The 18,615-nt window shown below is 46.0% G+C and overlaps 1 protein-coding gene across 8 annotated transcripts in view; it reads left to right on the top strand.

The window, feature by feature from the left end:
• Positions 1 to 4,664: 4,664 nt before the first annotated feature.
• The window catches only part of MLPH (melanophilin), an 87,840-nt gene continuing 73,889 nt past the window's right edge, over positions 4,665 to 18,615 (top strand). For 4 of the 8 annotated variants that reach the window (XM_048869909.2, XM_048869904.2, XM_048869907.2 and 1 more), the window contains exon 1: positions 4,666 to 4,924. The gene's annotated coding sequence lies outside the window, so the exon portion shown is untranslated. Of the gene's footprint in view, positions 4,925 to 8,432; positions 8,617 to 18,615 lie in introns of all 8 variants that reach the window. The other 4 variants (XM_048869903.2, XM_048869906.2, XM_048869902.2 and 1 more) reach the window with 3 other exon arrangements.

Here is an 18,615-nt window from a genome sequence, read left to right as displayed (position 1 = left end):
CTTTGGATTCTAAAGGGCTAGATCCTTGGTTCCGGTCTCAGGAAGGAGTGTGCAAAGGCATCTCTGCCCAAAGGAGTGATAGCAGCCCTGGGCATGCTCTTTTCGTAGCCATGCCCCCTTCACTGGGCGTGGCTCTGGGACTCCTCCAAAGGTTCTCTAAGATGGCTTGAAGGCTGCTTTGTGCTGCTGGAGCAGAAGAGCTGGGGGGGGGCAGGATTGGGCCCTGAGTCATGACAGTAGAGGTCTAAATCAGGTCTGTAATAGAAAGGCTGCCTTCGGGAATAAAGGGCAAAATCTGCTCCAAACTCCATAGCATTGTTTCGGTGTAAGTGAGAGAGCATTTGGCATATGCTACTAGTAACATTTCTTGGCTAATCCCCCTATGAAGACCTAAAATAGCCCCTAGTGCTGCTTTTTAAAGATGTGATTCACTTTTCATTCCAATTCTAATGGAGGAATCCAACCTGTGGGACATACGCCAGAACTAACCTCCTTCATGCTAGTACCCTGGGCAAAATCTTCAATTTGGACCTCTCTAGGTCCTTGCATCCAGGCTATGTCTAAATCTTGCTGATTCTGTCTGAGTAAGATCTGTAAGATACGGCCTTTCCAACCCACCCACACAGCCACACGCTCTCGCCTGAGCTCCCACCTCCTGGCTCAGTCCCTGCAATGTCCCTTTGCTCTGGGCTTGACACGTGCCTGGTCTTGCCCTGCTCCTGTCCATTCAGACTGCTGCTAAGTTCATTCTCCTAGACCTTCGCTTGGACCATGTCACCATCTTTTTATCCCTCCACCGGCTCCTCCTTCTGTATCACAACAAACATAAGCTGCCTTTTATCTCTTTCAAGGCCCTTCGCTGCCCGGCCCCACCCTACCCCTTCTCTGTCATTCAATAGCAAGGGGCCGACTCCTCCTCCGGTTGCTCCATGGTGCCAGCCTCCATCCCCCACTTGTTAAATTTTCAAACAAGCACCTTCATCCTCTCTCCCATGCTTATGTGTGGGGATGAGCCCCCCATTAACAGCTGCAACAAAGCTCCTTCCCTCAAAACTCCCTTTTCCTGAGGTTAGGCAGCTGGTGTGGTGTGACCCTTGCCGATCAGCTATATTGTCTCATTGTTTCCTTGCTCTCCTCCGCCTGTGTCCATCTGTTATCTCTTATGCTTTGGGGCAGGGACCGTCCTCTTGTTCTGTGTTTGTACAGCACCTAGCACAATGCGGGCCTGGTCCATGACTCGGGCTCCTAGGCACTACTGCATATTCTGCTGCTTATAAAATGGCTTAATTCTCCTGCTGGGGAGAGGATGAGAGAACGAACCCATGGCAGATGTTAGGCTTTTTGATTAAGCATGATTGGAAGATGCTCGGATACTACAGAGAGGAGCCTAGCATAAAAACCTATACTGAACAAATATCTTTAATACAGTTATCCTCAGAACACCCCCACTAAACTCCTATGCTCTAGGTGGGGGGAACAGGATGCCTGGGCCATAGAAGGGGATTAAACGCAGTTCTTCTGAGTACCTGCCTAGCACCCTAACCACTGAGCCATCCTTCCTCTACCTCTCCGAGTAGTTACATTCCTATTGCTCTTCGGGGCTGAGAGGGACCGACACAGTGTTCCACAAAATGAAATGGAAAAGGGCCCTTCCTTGCCTCATGCTCACCCTGCAGGTGGCAAGCAGCTCTCCCTCGTCTGACCCCTGCCCCAGCATCCAAGGCAGCGAGATAACTCAGGTGGCACCTAAAGGCACTGTCCATCCTGAGGCAGACCCTGAAAGTGTGGGTCTCCTAGTCTAGCCACCGTCACCAGCGCATACAGCCCCTGGGCCCTGACCTAGTTTATTCACACAAGAAGCCACAGTGGCAGCCTCTCAGATAAGAGGTTTGAGAACTGAGCACAAGCCTTTGTCCCGTGTCCAATGGCAGCCTCATAAAGTGAATTGTTAACCAGAGCAGGAGCTGAAGGGGACCGGCGCGTCCCTCCCTCTCTATGAAACAAACGGAGGGCCTGATTCAGCTGCCCCACTAAGCGGTCCCTTCCCTTCCCTTGCCTTGCCCTGGTTTCTGTAGCTAGTGGAGTAAGGAACCACTCACTGTAAGAGAGGCAGAGCTGAGCCCAATGGGCTGGATCCCTGCCCCCTGGCTCTCTCACTGCTCTTCTCTTTGAGCCAGGGGCCAGGGAACAGGAAGAGCCCTGGCTTCAACCCCCTTTCTTGCTGGCCTGCTGTATAGGGGGATAGAGCTGCTTTCCCCCGCCCCCAGAGCAAGGAGGTAAGCAGGTGAGCGCTGTGACCCTGCGAAGTCCGCTCACTCCGTTACAATCTAGCCCTCTCTGAACAGCTGTGTGTATCCCCTGTGAGACGCTGATGGGAGGCCTGCATGGTAAATGACAGGCTAGGTACCTGTCTTTGTACTGTGTGTAGCCTTCCAGGATTATACTGGTGTCACAAGGTACTCCTCAGTATGGGCATCTGAATCTGGCTGTGGGCCGGCCACCTACCGTTGGAGCTCCCCGAGTGTGATCTGGTGACATGCCCCAACTGAGATGGGCCTAAGCTGCCCAGTTTGCATCTAGATCTGGACTTTGTCAGAATTCAGAGGTGTTTTCAACCAGGCCGAATCCCAGTCCCTCCAGTGGCTACCTGGAGTGCAGGGACACCAGGAAAGGAGCGTTAACATGCACAATGCTTGCAACGCTCCCTCCACCTTTCAGACACTAACGGGCAGGTGATGCAAACTTCACCTAGCTAATAGTGCTTATTCTGAAGTTTCCCTGCAGATCTTCCATGTGCACAATTCCACTGAACTCATTACACCCCTGGGGCATTTTGTGTGCAGAGGGCCATTAAACAGAACCTTTTCAAGCAAGAAAATGTAAGGCAAGGCAGTTCGCTCTGAGTTCAGTTCAGTCCAGTCCATCCACTGTTCCTTTGGGCAGGAAGGAGATCAGGGTAAGCTGATAGTGTAACTAACACACCCAGATCCAAATGATATATACATCCAATGATCCAAGCCTAGTGAAGCCAATAGAAAGATTGCTGTTAATGCAATGGACTTTGAATGAGACCCAAGTCTTCCCCATTAGCCCCATTCTTAAAAAGGAATAGTCATGTGAACAGGGGCAAGATATCCCTCACCATGCTGCTGGAAAGCAAAGGTTTGTTCATTTTTTTCAGCACACAGATTTTTGTTTACTATCAAGGTGAGGGCTTAACCTAGTGATTAAGTCACTGGGATGGAGCTCCCTTCTCTGCCACTGACTTCCTGTGTGACCTTGGGCAAGTCACTTGAGTTCTCTGTGCCTCTGTTCCTCCATTGTAAAATGGAAATACTTGTCTGCCTAGCCCGCAATCCTGCAGTCAGGTCTGGGTAGGCACACCCCTGCTGCCAGACCACCCCTCTGGGGAAACTGAGGCAGTGAGACTAACTGACTTGCCTGTGGCCACACACAAGTCACCAGACTGGAATTTGGGATTGCCTGACTCCAAATTGTGCTTGCTCCACCAGACTATGTTGCCTCTCAGAGTTCTTGGGAGTGGAATTTGCTCCAAGCCACGTTCCCTTTTCTTGAAAAGCCATTGATCATGTGTATCGTCATCTACAGATGTTGTTTATATTTTCCTAAATCTAATGGCATTATGACCTATGCTAGAAGGGAAGGATCTATGCTCGGGAGAACAAATGGCTTGCTGTACTGTCTGGTAGCAGGCAATGTGAAAACTTCCTCGCCCAGCTTGCTCCGTAGAACCAGTATGATTTGTGATGGTCACTGCCAGTTGTGTGCGGAAGCTGTCTTGCGGAGAGGTGTCCTGAGCATCTCTAGTTGAGACCACCAAACTCATACTGCCTGGTCTGATCACCACTGGATGTCAACCCAGTCTCAAGAAACAAAACCCTGAGTGTGTTAACCTACTTGCATCGTCATGGCCCCAGTTTTAATGATGATTTAGTATGAACTCATGCCACAAAAATAAAATCAATAAGCAAATGGAAATACATAGGATCACCCCCTATGTCACCACATCTAATCCAATATTGATTTCAGCATCTGAAAGTCTCCATTAATTATCATGCACCAGTAGGCAAAATATCACATGCTGCAGACATGACTCTATTCAACGGTTCCCAAACTTTGATCAAATTTAGTTTTAAAAAATGCATCCTTTCTGGAGACAGAACTAACCCATGCTTATTTCTCCTGCAATAAGCCCCAGCATGATGCAGATAACACAACACAGTCACTTTAACTTGATTTTTTTCCTCCAAAGCCTAATGAACTTGGATTTTCTGTGTGTGAGTGATGCTGGGTTTTTGGTTTGGTTTCTCTGATTTGCTTTTTGGCCTGGTTGTTGTTGTTGTTTTGTATGTTCCTTTATATTTTTGTTCTGTTATGCAATCACCTGCTTTCAAGTCACAAGATTTCCAAGACTGAAAACCCTGGGTCTTTTCTCAGCTCGTTAAAAATTGGCAAATATTTCCCATTTCCTTGGGGGGGGTATTTTATTTTCTGCAAAGGCATTCCAAGTTTGCCAATAGGAAGAGTGTCTGTTAGTTGAAGTGCCTGGGCCAAATTCCTCTCTGGTGTAACCCCACCGGCTTCGACAGAGTTACACTGGGGTTGCATTTGGCCCCCTATTTCCTGTCTATTCCCCTGACGCTTTACTGCAATCTCCGAAGAGCAGCTCCTCTGGTTTGCTCGGAGGAAGTTGACTCTGAACCTCTAATCGCCCCCATGTGATCGCTGTGCGCCGATTAGGTGGTTTGTTCTGCCCAGCCCCAGGGCAGAGGATGGGAGCCCAGCACTGGGAGCATGTGACAAAAACATATTTTTACTCCACCCCCTGGACTGGATTGCAGCCGAGCCAGACAGGGAGAGAGGGAGACAGATCAAAGCAACATCGGCTGCCGCCCTTCACAAGGTAAAGTGCAACTTCACCTTCTAATGATCAGTTCTGGGGGCTTTAAACAAGGGATCTGATCGGAAAGGGACTGGGGGTGCCTATTTGCTAATCAGTACGTTTCTTAAACTGAGAGTTTCCCTGCCCTGTTGCAATCACCAGCCCTGCCCTGAGGCTGCACTTGATATGGAAAATGAAGGATGTTGCCAGCAGCCCAGGTAAGAATGATGACTGGACAGAGGAGGGAGAGAAATACCCGTTTTATTTTGAGGGGTGGTGCTCAAAGTAGGTCAGCTTCCAGAAAGAAGGAGAGCTACATTCTGGATTAACCTGTAAAGCAGAGTCTAAACTGTGTCCAGAAGTACAGCCCAGCTATTGCAGCTCTGCCTTGAAAGAATGTCCCTCGAAGTCCTATGCTAGTTTAATCAGCAGGAAAGAACAGTGGAAACTGGTGTATGCTCCCCTGACATTGAACGCCCTTCGAGCCGGCCTCGGAAATTATGTCACTCTTCAATGTTATGGCAGATACCTAGCCTGAGGCTGCAAAATGCCAATGTAAAGTGCGTTCATTAAATTTCACATGCGCTCCATGTCATTTGCATGGTTGGAGGCGCCCTTCTTTAGCTGAACTTTCAGAAGAGCGTGCCTTGGGGAACAGGGCAGTTTTCTCTGACTCTGAATTTCCAGGCTCCCCTGGGTTTAAGACATAGCCTTCCTTACCTATAAATTGAAGAATTGTCCACATACTGGATCGCCTGTTGATTTCAGCTGCAGCTGTGTGGGTAAATCTAGTGCAGCCCCTGAAAATGTAAGGACCATTTGTGTGTGTGTGGTAATTTCATTTGCAATGCAGTATTAGTAATAGATCTTCATGGAAGCCTATAAACCACTCCGAGAATCTAGAATATATCTAGAATCCATGCAAGATGTAATCCTGCCTACTTTTTGCCTCCACACTCCTGTTGACTTTAATAGAGCCACAAGGTGTAAATGGGGTAGAGGATCATGCCCCCCAAGGGGTTAATTTTCAGCATCATGTAAGCAGAATAAATGGGGGCAACTCCCATTATTGTTAACAGAGAGGCTATCTAATCTGCCCCGTGTAGGGCTGACTCCTATACAACCACGGTGGCAGTAGGAAGTAACTTTGTTTTAAGACTCTCAATATCTTAGAAAGAACAGGAGTACTTGTGGCACCGTAGAGACTAACAAATTTATCTGAGCGTAAGCTTTCGTGGGCAACAGCTCACTTCATCGGATGCATGCAGTGGAAAATACAATAGGACGATTTTATATACACAGAGAACATGAAACAATGGGTGTTACCATACAGACTATAACGAGAGTGATCAGTTAAGGTGAGCTAACTGAGGAACAGTAGGGGGGGGAATAAACATGGGAAATAGTTTTACTTTGTGAAATGACACATCCACTCTCAGTCTTTATTCAAGCCTAAGCCCCTCTGCAATGTACATTGGCCAAACCAGACAGTCTCTACGTAAAAGAATAAATGGACACAAATCAGACGCCAAGAATTATAACATTCAAAAACCAGTCGGAGAACACTTCAATCTCTCTGGTCACTCTATTACAGACCTAAAAGTCGCAATATTACAACAAAAAAACTTCAAAAACAGACTTCAGCCAGAGACTGCTGAATTGGAATTAATTTGCAAACTTAGACTTGAATAGAGACTGGGAGTGGATGGGTCATTACACAAAGTAAAACTATTTCCCCATGTTTATTCTCCCCCTCCCCACACTGTTCCTCAGACGTTCTTGTCAACTGCTGGAAATGGCCCACCTTGATTATCACTACAAAAGGTTTTTTTTCTCTCCTGCTGGTAATAGCTCACCTTACCTGATCACTCTCCTTACAGTGTGTATGGTAACACCCATTGTTTCATGTTCTCTGTGTCCTACTGCATTTTTCACTGCATGCATCTAATGAAGTGGGGGGAGGGATAGCTCATTGGTTTGAGCATTGGTCTGCTAAACTGAAGGTTGGGAGCTCAATCCTTGAGGGGGCCTTTTAGAGATATGGGGCAAAAATTGGGGATTGGTCCTGCTTTGAGCAGGAGGTTGGACTAGATGACTTCCTGAGGTCCCTTCCAACCCTGATATTCTAAGTGGGCTGTAGCCCACAAAAGCTTATGCTCAAATAAATTTGTTAGTCTTGAAGGTGCCACAAGCATGCCTGTTCTTTTTGCGGATACAGACTAACACGGCTGCTACTCTGAAACCTGTCAATATCTTAGGTTTTATCATTTCAAACAAAACCTACTCCTGGCCCTCGTGTAGGGGGAGGTTAGTTTCATTTTTGGAGATCAAAAATTGTTGAATTTAATGGATCCTGGCAGGTGCGGGGTGCCCACAATCCTCCTGTCTTCCATGGCAATTGAGGGCACTTACAAGGCACCTCGCACCATGCCAGACTGGGCCCTTCCTTTACTTTCTATCTGTCTTTTGCTACTGAGTCTTTAAATGGAGAACCATTCCCAACATCCAGCTAGGGAACAATGATGTTGCTTCCAAGCACTGATATTTTTATTGACCCTGTGGCTCTTAAATACAGTATGCCACCGAGTGCTAATGCTTTGCAAATATTAACACATTCCTAAAGGGGAGGGCGTGGATGTGGGGGAAGAGGGTGTGTGAGAGAGTAGATGTCATTAAAAATAGTTCTGAGTACGTATTTATGATGTCCACTTGACACCCTGCCAGTGTCCTGTGATTTCCAGAGAACAATTCTTCTACCTCAAAAGTCTTTAAAAGAACAACGAAGGTCTGAAGCCACTTTGCCTGTGCCGTGTCTTCCTCCTTCACTTTCTATCACCCCCTCAGTTATTCCCCCCCCCACCCCCGTTTATAATTTTATAAATTCATGTACGGTTAAGAAGAACTATTACCTGGAAATTATGTTCCGTGAACCTTGTTCATTATATACTTTTTAAAACAACTCTTTACATTATTCTCCCCAAATTATAAAAGGCCCCTCTCCTCGGCAAGGCTTATGAAAACAAAACAATTGTGGCGTTTTCAGGCCTTCCTATTTTAAAGCTGTGCTGAGCCAAAAAGGTACACTTACAGCTCAGATTTCAGACCACCAGCTTCTGGAATAAAATGTCAAAACATGGAGTTATTCCAGAAGAGCTAGTTCACTTTAAATGTATACCCGACCTTAGTCTGGAATAACTTTCATGTATGAACAAGCCCGTGTGTTTGAGTTTTAAACCCTGTATAGCTGATTTTATCATGGAAATGCTAACAGATACTACAGTATATGTTCAGCTATTACCATAGAACAACACTACGATATTCTAGAGTTTTAATGATTCAAAACACTGCACTTTTACAGTAATGCTGCTTACTCTTCTTTCTTTCTTTCTTTTTTTTAAATTAATCATTAGGTACAATAAACATTCGTTTCTTCTCTTAGGGGAGACATGTTGGAAAAGCTTTTGTTTCACTCAAACCAACTTTAATTCACTGATATTAGGCTTTCCTTGATTACACCTGCTTCTTCCAGAAACCGTTGGACTGTCTCCCAAAGAGGTTTCATTTCCAGAATTGCTGACCTCCAACATTGAAGTTAATGGGAGCTCGGCACTTCCGAGAACCAGGCACCTATTATCATTGTGCGAGTCTAATCTTAATGCACGTATTCCAGAAGACTTGAGTACATAACTGTACGTTAGATCAAAGACGAGCATGTGAGTAGCACACAGACAGCTGATGAGTTGAAGTATTTATCTTAACACCTGTGTATTGATTTCCTTAACATAATCGGAGGTTAGAAATTAAGCATTCTTTAGACGCTATATCGCTGCATCTTCCAAAGCCCAAATGTAGGATGTAATGTGTGTCAAAGACAAAAATGAAGGCTATAAAAAAATTGCCATGTGGGATGTTTAACAAGTCTGAGGGATTCCTCCCTTTAGTGTAGACAACTCTTTCTGCAGGCTCAGCTTCATAGGTCTTTATTTCTGATACAAATAATTTTCAGTAATTTAAGCAAGAGGACACCAAAATTGTGTGAAACAGAAGTAAGTTGGGGCCTAACATGAGTGATGCCTCCTGAAAGGAAATACATTTGAGAGATGCACTAACCATGAGAATTTCTGGCCAAAATATCTCATGCATCTAAGATCCAATGCTCATTTCCTTAAAGGGACATTGTCAGGTTAAAAAAAAAATTTAAATTATACCCGTGCTGCTAATAATATTTTAGGATGCAAATTGAGGATAGAATTTAAGAACATGCTTAACTTTAAGCACATGCTTATGTGCTGTTCTGGATAGGAATGCTTTCCTGAATCAGGACCTAAGTTATTAAAGGGAGTGATTTTTTTAAATCAAAATCACTGTCCACTACTTTAAAATATTAGAATTTACTTCTTTCATTTCTCTCAACTGATACAACAGGGGGAAAGTGGTGAGGCAATTTCACACATCCTAGCCCCTATTGTCCATTCCCTTTTGTTGTGGAGCTTAGGGTTGCCAATGCTGCAGGGAAGCGATTGAACACAAACACAAACTGGTTTAATGGAAATGATTTAAAAACCGATACATTAAAAATCACAGGGTTGAAAGGGACCTCAGGAGGTTATCTAGTCCAACCCCCTGCTCAAAGCAGGACCGATCCCCAATTTTTGCCCCAGATCTGGGTTTAGCAGGCCAATGCTCAAACCATGGAGCTATCCCTCTCCCCTGGTATGAAAATCAGTATGAATGGAAATATTTTCTTTTTAAAAAGAAGCTTAATTCATTTGTACCCTTTTGATCAGGGCTATGGTTTTCTATAGCTGAAGATTTTCTTTTCTAGCCGTAAATAGCTTTTCAGTAAACACAGTCACTGTTGGCCTCAACTTGGGCAAACCTCCGTCTATCCAAGATATGTGTATGGGCCCCCGTTATTGTAGCATCTGAGTGCCTTGCTGTCTTTAACATATTCACCCTCACAACACCCCTGTGAGGTCGGAAAGGGTTGTCCCTCCTTTACCGATGGGGAATTAGAGCACAGAGGGTATGTTTACCCAGCCCGCGGTAGTGGCGGGGCTCCCAGCTGGGTCAGCAGACTCAGGCTCACAGGGCTGGCGCTAAACTAGCCGTGTAGACAGCACTTTGAAGCTGTGCTTTGGGCTCTGAAGGCCACTTCCCTCCCCAAGCTTCAGAGACCCCCGAGCTCCAGTCCGAGCTGCAGCATCTGTTTTTAGTGCCTCAGCACGAGCCTGAGTCTGTTGGCCCGGCTGCCTCTGAGAAGGGGGGGCTGACACAACCTGCGCACCCCCGTACTGTCGGTGCTTGAAAGTAAATCCACATATTAAAGCAGGTTAGCCTATTGTTATTTCACATGCCGCCTTCGGGGCCGATCCGAGGCTAGTGTAAATCCCTCACAGTGCCGGGTAGCAAAGACATTGCTCTAGTGAAAATCAAATCCACAAGCTATGATGCACCAGTGGGAGCAGAGACTCCTTGAGCCCCCACTGAGAGTTTTCGTCTCACTCCACCCTGCAGATTCCCCCAGGACACAGTTATGTCGTGGTGGGGGCAGAACTCGTCCCCAGAAGGATTACACGGTCTTGCTTGCAGAGCTAGAAGGCAGCACAACCCGCGGACCAACATTCTGTGACAAGGAATGTGTCCTTTCCTCGAGCTGGTTGAAGTAGCAAGAGGAAAGTAGCAACCAAAATGTATCTTATTAAACTCTGGTGGCTTAATTACAGCTGCCCAGGTCTTCCTCTTAGAATCACAGACTATCAGGGTTGGAAGGGACCTCAGGAGGTCATCTAGTACAACCCCCTGCTCAGAGCAGGACCAATCCCCAATTTTTGCCCCAGATCCCTAAATGGACCCCTCAAGGATTGAACTCACAACCCTGGGTTTAAGTAGGCCAATGCTCAAACCACTGTGCTATCCCCCCCTCCCATGTTTGCTCCACTCTTCAGGGTCTTTGCCCCAAGAATAGATGTTTTCTTGTCTGTGTGCAGGGTACAAGGCTCAGCTATGAGTGGTAAGGCTGCATGCACATGGTCTGGCAACAAACTTCCTCTAATTTCACTAAGTGCCCTCTGATCTTGTGTCATGGGGCATACATCCTGGAGGTGGCTTAATCCCTTCTAACTCCTTCGCTCTGGTCACAGTCTGTATCATAAATGTCTGAAAAGGGGAAAAGCCAACTGAATTCTTGCTTTGTTTCCTTATAGGGATCATGAAGTGTAAAACTGATCCTTCATGACACCCAGACCCAGGTTCTTCACTCTAGTGTCTTCCACAGATGGAATCAGTCTGTTCTCTCCTCTCCCAGCTAGTATGTGAGGCTTCCAAATACAGCATGATCAGCTTTGAGGCCTGAATCTCCTCTCACTTACACCTGATTTACACCAGTTTAACTCCATTGAGTTCAGTGGATTTTCCTGATTTTCACCTGTGCACACTGGAGGAGAATCTGGCCCTTTCCCCTGTTGCATTAGGGGATTTTGGAACATTGTTAGTGTTAAGAGTCAGCTCCTTGGGGAACCATAGCTTCACTCCTAATTCATCAGTTCTGTTTTTATGGTGGTGAACATAAACCTTCTGAATTTGAACCCAGTGTAAACCAATGCAGTGATAACTGCCTGAGTCTGCAGACAACCTGAAACGATTGCTCCAATGTGTGAGCTGCCTCATATATCTCAGCAGAGCATTAAATCTGAGAACTAAACCTGACCATTTAAATGTTAATATAGTTAACTATGACCCTGCTGGGTCACTTCAGCAGAAATATCCAGCTAATGTCCTTCCCCTACAATCCCAAGCTACCTCGCACATCTGCAAGTGCTGGAGGAACCAACTAGGGGCCGTGCTCCTCTTGACCTGATGCTCACAAATAGGGAAGAATTGGTAGGGGAAGTATAAATGGGTGGCAACCTGGGCAGCAGTGACCATGAGATGGTTGAGTTCAGGATCCTGACAAAAGGAAGAAAGGAGAGCAGCAGAATACGGACCCCGGACTACAGAAAAGCAGACTTTGACTCCCTCGGGGAACTGATGGGCAGGATCCCCTGGGAGGCTAATATGAGGGGGAAAGGAGTCCAGGAGAGCTATATTTTAAAGAAGCCTTATTGAGGGCACAGGAACAAACCATCCCGATGTGCAGAAAGAATTACAAATATGGCAGGCGACCAGCTTGGCTTAACAGAGAAATCTTTGGTGAGCTTAAACACAAAAAGGAAGCTTGCAAGAAGTGGAAACTTGGACAGATGACTAGGGAGGAGTATAAAAATATTGCTTAAGCATGCAGGGCTGTAATTAGGAAGGCCAAAGCACAACTGGAGTTGCAGTTAGCAAGGGATGTGAAGGGTAACAAGAAGGTTTTCTACAGGTATGTTAGCAACAAGAAGAAGGTCAGGGAAAGTGTGGGACCCTTACTGAATGGGGGAGGCAACCTAGTGACAGAGGATGTGGAAAAAGCTGATGTACTCAATGCCTTTTTTGCCTCAGTCTTCACAGACAAGGTCAGTTCCCAGACTGCTGCACTGGGCTGCACAGTATGGGGAGGCGGTGAGCAGCCCTCAGAGGTGAAAGAACAGGTTAAGGACTGTTTAGAAAAGCTGGACATGTGCAAGTCCATGGGGCTGGACGCAATGCATCCAAGGGTGCTGAGGGAGTTGGGTGATGTGATTGCAGAGCCATTGGCCGTTATCTTTGAAAACTTGTGGATTGAGGGAGGTCCTGGACAATTGGAAAAAGGAAAATATAGTGCCCATCTTTAAAAAAGGGAAGAAGAATCCAGGGAACTACAGACTGGTCAACCTCACCTCAGTCCCTGGAAAAAATCATGGAGCACTTCCTCAAGGAATCCATTTTGAAGCACTTGGAGGAGAAGAAGGTGATCAGGAACAGTCAACATGGATTCAACAAGGGCAAGTCATGCCTTACCAACCTGCTTGCCTTCTATGATGAGATAACTGGCTCTGTGGATATGGGGAAAGTGATGGACATGATACATCTTGATGTTAGCAAAGCTTTTGATACGGGCTTCCACAGTATTCTTGCCATCAAGTTAAAAAAGTATGGATTGGATGAATGGACTATAAGGTGGATAGAAAGCTGGCTAGATCGTTGGGCTCAATGGGTCGTGATCAACGGCTTGATGTCTAGTTGGCAACCAGTATCAAGCGGAGTGCCCCATGGGTCGGTCCTGGGACCGGTTTTGTTCAACTTCTTCGTTAGTGATCTGGATGATGGGATAGATTGCACCCTCAGCAAGTTCGCAGATGACACTAAGCTGTGGGGAGAGGATAGGGATAGGGTCCAGAGTGACCTATACAAATTGGAGGATTGGGCCAAATGAAATCTGATGAGGTTCAACAAGGACAAGTGCAGAGTCCTGCACTTAGGAAGGAAGAATCCCATGCACCGCTATAGCCTGGGGACCGACAGGCTAAGCAGCAGTTCTGCAGAAAAGGACCTGTGGATTACAGTGGATGAAAAGCTGGATATGAGTCAGCAATGTGCCTTTGTTGCCAAGAAGGCTAATGGCATTTTGGGCTGGATAAGTAGGAGCACTGCCAGCATATCAAGAGACATGATCATTCCCCTCTATTCGGCATTGGTGAGGCCACATCTGGAGTACTGCGTCCAGTTTTGGGCCTCCCACTGCAGAAAGGATGTGGACAAATTGGAGAGAGTCCAGCAGAAGGCAATGAAAATGATTAGGGGGCACATGACTTATGAGGAGAGGCTGAGGGAGCTGGGCTTATTTAGTCTTCAGAAGAGAAGAGTGAGGGGGGGATTTGATAGCAGCCTTCAAGTACCTGAAGGGCGGTTCCAAAGAGGATGGAGCTAGGCTGTTCTCAGTGATGGCAGATGACAGAACAAGGAGTAATGGTCTCAAGTTGTAGTGAGGGAGGTCTAGGTTGGATATTAGGGGAAACTATTTCAGTAGGAGGGTGGTGAAGCATTGGAATGGGTTATCTAGGGAGGTGGTGGAATCTCCATCCTTAGAGGTTTTTAAGGCCCAGCTTGACAGAGGCCTGGCTGGGATGATTTAGTTGGGGTTGGTCTTGCTTTAAGCAGGGGTTTGGACTAGATGACTTCCTGAGGTCTCTTCCAACCTTAATCTTCTATGATTCTTAGTTATTAAAAATCCCAAGGGCTTCCTCCTTAGCTCCTGAAACATCTAGATTCCCCCATGACAATTTCTACAGTGCAGTTATCCTTAGAAAAACCTGCAGCATGTTGAAATCCTGAAAATGTGGGCCCAGCACAAATGGAATTAATAGCAAATGAAATAACACTGGGACTACCATAATGAACATGTTATCAATTGTCACAGCTCATTTAAATGCAAACGAGTTGAATTAAGCTGCCACAAAGTTTCCAGTTTATGATATCACAGAGCCACTGTGGTTGTACCGTAGACTATTTGAGTAGAAGTAGGATTGATGGGATGAAACTAAGACGTTATGGCTGAATATCTGGGAATGCTTCTGCCAGTGAGATGTCTGAGGCTGTGGAATAGTCTCTGAAGGCCAAATGACTCCTTGGCCTAATGGCTGCTTGGCTCTCTGGTGCAATCGATTTGTAAAGCATTGGGAATGTGCAGTAGGAATCACTCCTGCACTGGCAGTAGGGAAAAGGCCTGGGTAATTTACTAATAGGTCCCATCTCTGGCTTCTGTGATTCTATGAAATGCTTTTACTCTAGACTCCACACAATAGCATTTCATGCCCAAGGCTTGTTGGACTAAATTCATCCCTGGTGTAACTCCACTAAGTCAGTATCGTTAAAATCTGTGATGAATTTCCTGTTGATTCTCAGCCATGTCTCCTGGAATGTGGCTGGCATTCATGCATTGTTCCCACAGGCCAATTTAAGCCAAGCCATTCAATTCATTGTGTTCCTATCCATTACTGCTTAGCTGTAATAGGAATATTTAAGTCATTAAACACCTGTGCATGCTGTATGCTTGAACTCATGTCCGATAGGAAAGGAATTGACTTATGTTTGTTTAGCTACTGTTTACTTTGCACGTTTCCATTAATTTTTATTGGTTTACAGTGCAGCTGGCTTCGCTAGGTATAAAACATCTGCACAGAGGCAGGTACAATAGCGTCTTGTTTCTGTATATTTTCATGCATTCGATTTAACCCATTCAAACAGTACCAGAAAACAAAAGCAAGTGTACCTCTTTTCTAAAAAAAAACGAGGAGTCCTTGTGGCACCTTAGAGACTAACAAATTTATTTGGGCATAAGCTTTCGTGGGCTAGAACCCACTTCATTCTAGCCCACGAAAACTTATGCCCAAATAAATTTGTTAGTCTCTGAGGTGCCACAAGGACTCCTCGGGTTTTTTTGCTGATACAGACTAACACGGCTACCACTGAAACCTTTTTACTAATGTAATTCCTGAGACACTACATCAGATTTACACTGTTTATAACAGAGATCAAAATTTAACTCCCCTGAGGCATGGTCAAGCTCGGTTTCTCAAGGAAAAAGTCCTGTCCTCCTGACATAGGGCCAGATTCTACTATCCTTTCTCACACCTTTACTCCAGGGTTGCTCCCACGGATTTCAGTGGGACAGCTACCTCTGGAGTAAGCCACTACTCAACATGAGGAAAGGGATGGGACTCTGCCCCTTGATTCTCAAACTGAAAAACATTGTAAGTGTATTGCTAAGGGTCAGATTGTTCTCCCATTGAGTAGCATCTGACTCCTGTTGAAGCCAGTGGAACTTCATGTGAGTAGAATCTGGTCCTAGTTAAAGACACACCAAAAGCAGAGTAAGAATGTCTGAATCTTGCTCATACTCGTTTAAAAAATGGTATGTGAATAATAAATACATGGCATAGCATCACTGCATCAATCAGCAGCAATGCTCCTGTGATTTTAGCATTATTGTCATATAAGTATTCCTAAAACCGGCGGGCTTGTATTTTGGCATCAGTCAGTTGCTCTGATATCGAGCCGATTAGAACATCACTGAGAGCTCACACGTAGAAGTACAGGGCTGCAAGCTGATCTACCCTCGCTGCGTGTCGTAGTACGGAAGGGAGACAGCAGCCAGGCACAGCTTTGAGTCAGTGCACCAGCCAGCACAGCCATGCCTACACGGAGAGGAAGCTGCACCAGGTAGAGGCCTGTCATGCATAGTTTAGGGGGGAGGGGTAGCTCAGTGGTTTGAGCATTGGCCTGCTAAACCCAGGGTTGTGAGTTCAATCCTTGAGGGGGCCATTTAGGGATCTGAGGCAAAAATTGGGGATTGGCCCTGGTTTGAGCAGGGGGTTGGACTAGATGATCTCCTGAGGTCCCTTCCAACCCTGATATTCTATGTACTTCTCCTATGAAGCAAGGGAGAATCATGACTGAGTCAGGGTTTGGGTCCTAGTCCCCCCTTGGGGCAGTGCCACAATGCACAACTTTTCCTTCAAAGCTAGCGGTAAAGCTACAATGTAGCCCCTTAAAGAGAGTAGCAGGATTTTATAACGGTTGGGATTTAAAGGAGGAGGAGGGAGACTAAGAATAATCTCACTAGTTTCCAATCTAGGCTGTGTCTATCTAGTATGGGATAACATGATTTTGGCAATTAATTGAACTTTAAATATTCACGGTAAATAGGCCCAATGGCCTGTGATGGGATGTTAGATGGGGTGGGATCTGAGTTACTACAGAGAATTCTTTCCTGGGTGTCTGGCTGGTGAATCTTGCCCACATGCTCAGGGTTCAGCTGATCGCCATATTTGGGGTCAGGAAGGAATTTTCCTCAAGGGCAGATTGGAAGAGGTCCTGGAGGTTTTTCGCCTTCTTCTGTAGCATGGGGCACGGCACACTTGCTAGAGGATTCTCTGCTCCTTGAAGTCTTTAAACCACGATTTGAGGACTTCAATAGCTCAGACATAGGTGAGAGGTTTTTCTCAGGAGTGGGTGGGTGAGATTCTGTGGCCTGCGTTGTGCAGGAGGTCAGACTAGATGATCATAATGGTCCCTTCTGACCTAAATATCTATGAATCTATACCCATGATCCATCTTAATGTCCACTGTCAATCATACACACTGCTGTCAAATCTGGAACACACGCCTTTACAAATTACAGCCTACACTGTGAGTGTTAGCGGATTGTCAGTTCCCAGTAGGAACTGCTAAACAAAGCTTCCTTTTCTAATTTCCAGGGGCTGTCAATTTCTAACCCTCATTAATGTCCTGGTGATGTTTGCTCCAGCAATTGATCAAAGACTAATGAGAGCCCTTTTTCCTTAGCCTAAAGTTATAACTGTGATAAGGTTTGCCTTAAACTCTATCCAAAATGAGATTGGACCATTAAATAAAAGTTGCAAATAGCAATATATAAAACCATAGGATGCCTGGTGTATATCCAGTTTGCAGGTAGAGCTGTTTGAACTTGTTTTCTCCCAGTGCCCTGTGTACTGAATGTCATTGCAATGTTCTGAAGGGATGCAAAGTGCAAACGATAGGAGCGCTGTAGAAAACTACAAACGGGTGAAGGGGAAAAATGGGATTATAGACCCGAGAAATCTTGTGACCGTTCCAAAGAGCGAACAAGAGCCAGTGAACTTGCCTTTGACGTGAGTGGAGGCTTCCTCGGGGTTGGCAGGCAGGGCTTTCTGCCTGCCGTGTTTGGATACAGTGTAATCTCTTCACCCTGCAGTGAATTGGATCCTTTGTGTTCGTTTTGCTTGCCTTCTTTCAGCTCAGAGAAGGGCATGAGCTGCAAAACTCAGATCTCAATTTCAGCACCACCAGGACCTCTTGCTTCTCCCTGGCCACTTGCAGGGATTTGCCACGGTTCTGAGTGCATAGGCCATTAGGGAGTCTTGCACTCTGATGGCCTGGTGAGGAAACACAGATTTACAGCACCAGGTTCACAGGCTGGTATAAATCAGCAGAGCTCTGTCCAAATCCATGGAATTGCACTGATTTACACCAGCTGAAGATCTGGCCCATAATATCAAAAAGAGTAGCTGAGGATACACTGAGAGACACCAGATTTTTGAATTAACCTTGGCGACTTGATTTTCAGAAAGTCAAGTCTGGGAAAACGTGCACGATACAGTTGAGCAAATAATTGATTTTTTCAGTTCAAGGACCAAATCAAACCATCTTTTAAAAAAAAATTTGTTCAGTTCGAACCAAAAGTGAATTATTTTGGTTTTTCTCACCAGAACGGAAAAACTGGGGGGGGGGAATTGTTTGTGGTTGAACAAAATGTTTTGTTTGACCCTGTGACAGGGTGTACCAGGGCCTTTGAGGCGCCCTGCTGGAGGCCCTGTGGTCCTACCACACCCCGCCCCAGAAAAGGAGCAGTGAAAGTGAGTCCTCCAGGCCTGCCTAGAAAGGCTGCAGGGAAGCAGCCAATCAGAGCCCATCAGGCTCTATTAAAAGATGCTGCAGGGGCTGAGCAGGTCAGTTGCTGGCTGGGACCAGAAGGGGGAAGAAGGACTGGAAGGCCGTGAAACTCCACAGGTAACGAGATCTGGAAGAGACCCTGCTCGAGCATGGACCAGAGAACCCTGAGGTAAGGGTGAAGAGCAAGGGGGTCTGTGGGAAGTTGCTCAGGGAATAGCAGCAGCAACTATTAAAGGGAGCAGCACGTGGCGGCTATTTGTAGGTTCTGTGGGTTGGGACCCAGAGTAGTGGGTGGGTCCCAGTCCCAACACTGGAAAAGTGGCCAAAGCCCCAAGAAGGGGACAAGTTTAATTTAGAAG

The sequence above is a fragment of the Caretta caretta genome, chromosome 11, assembly GCF_965140235.1.
Source record: "Caretta caretta isolate rCarCar2 chromosome 11, rCarCar1.hap1, whole genome shotgun sequence".
Classification (NCBI taxonomy): domain Eukaryota; kingdom Metazoa; phylum Chordata; order Testudines; family Cheloniidae; genus Caretta; species Caretta caretta.
The sequence above is the reverse complement of the archived record's forward strand: the minus strand, read 5'-3'. Positions and strand labels throughout refer to the sequence as shown.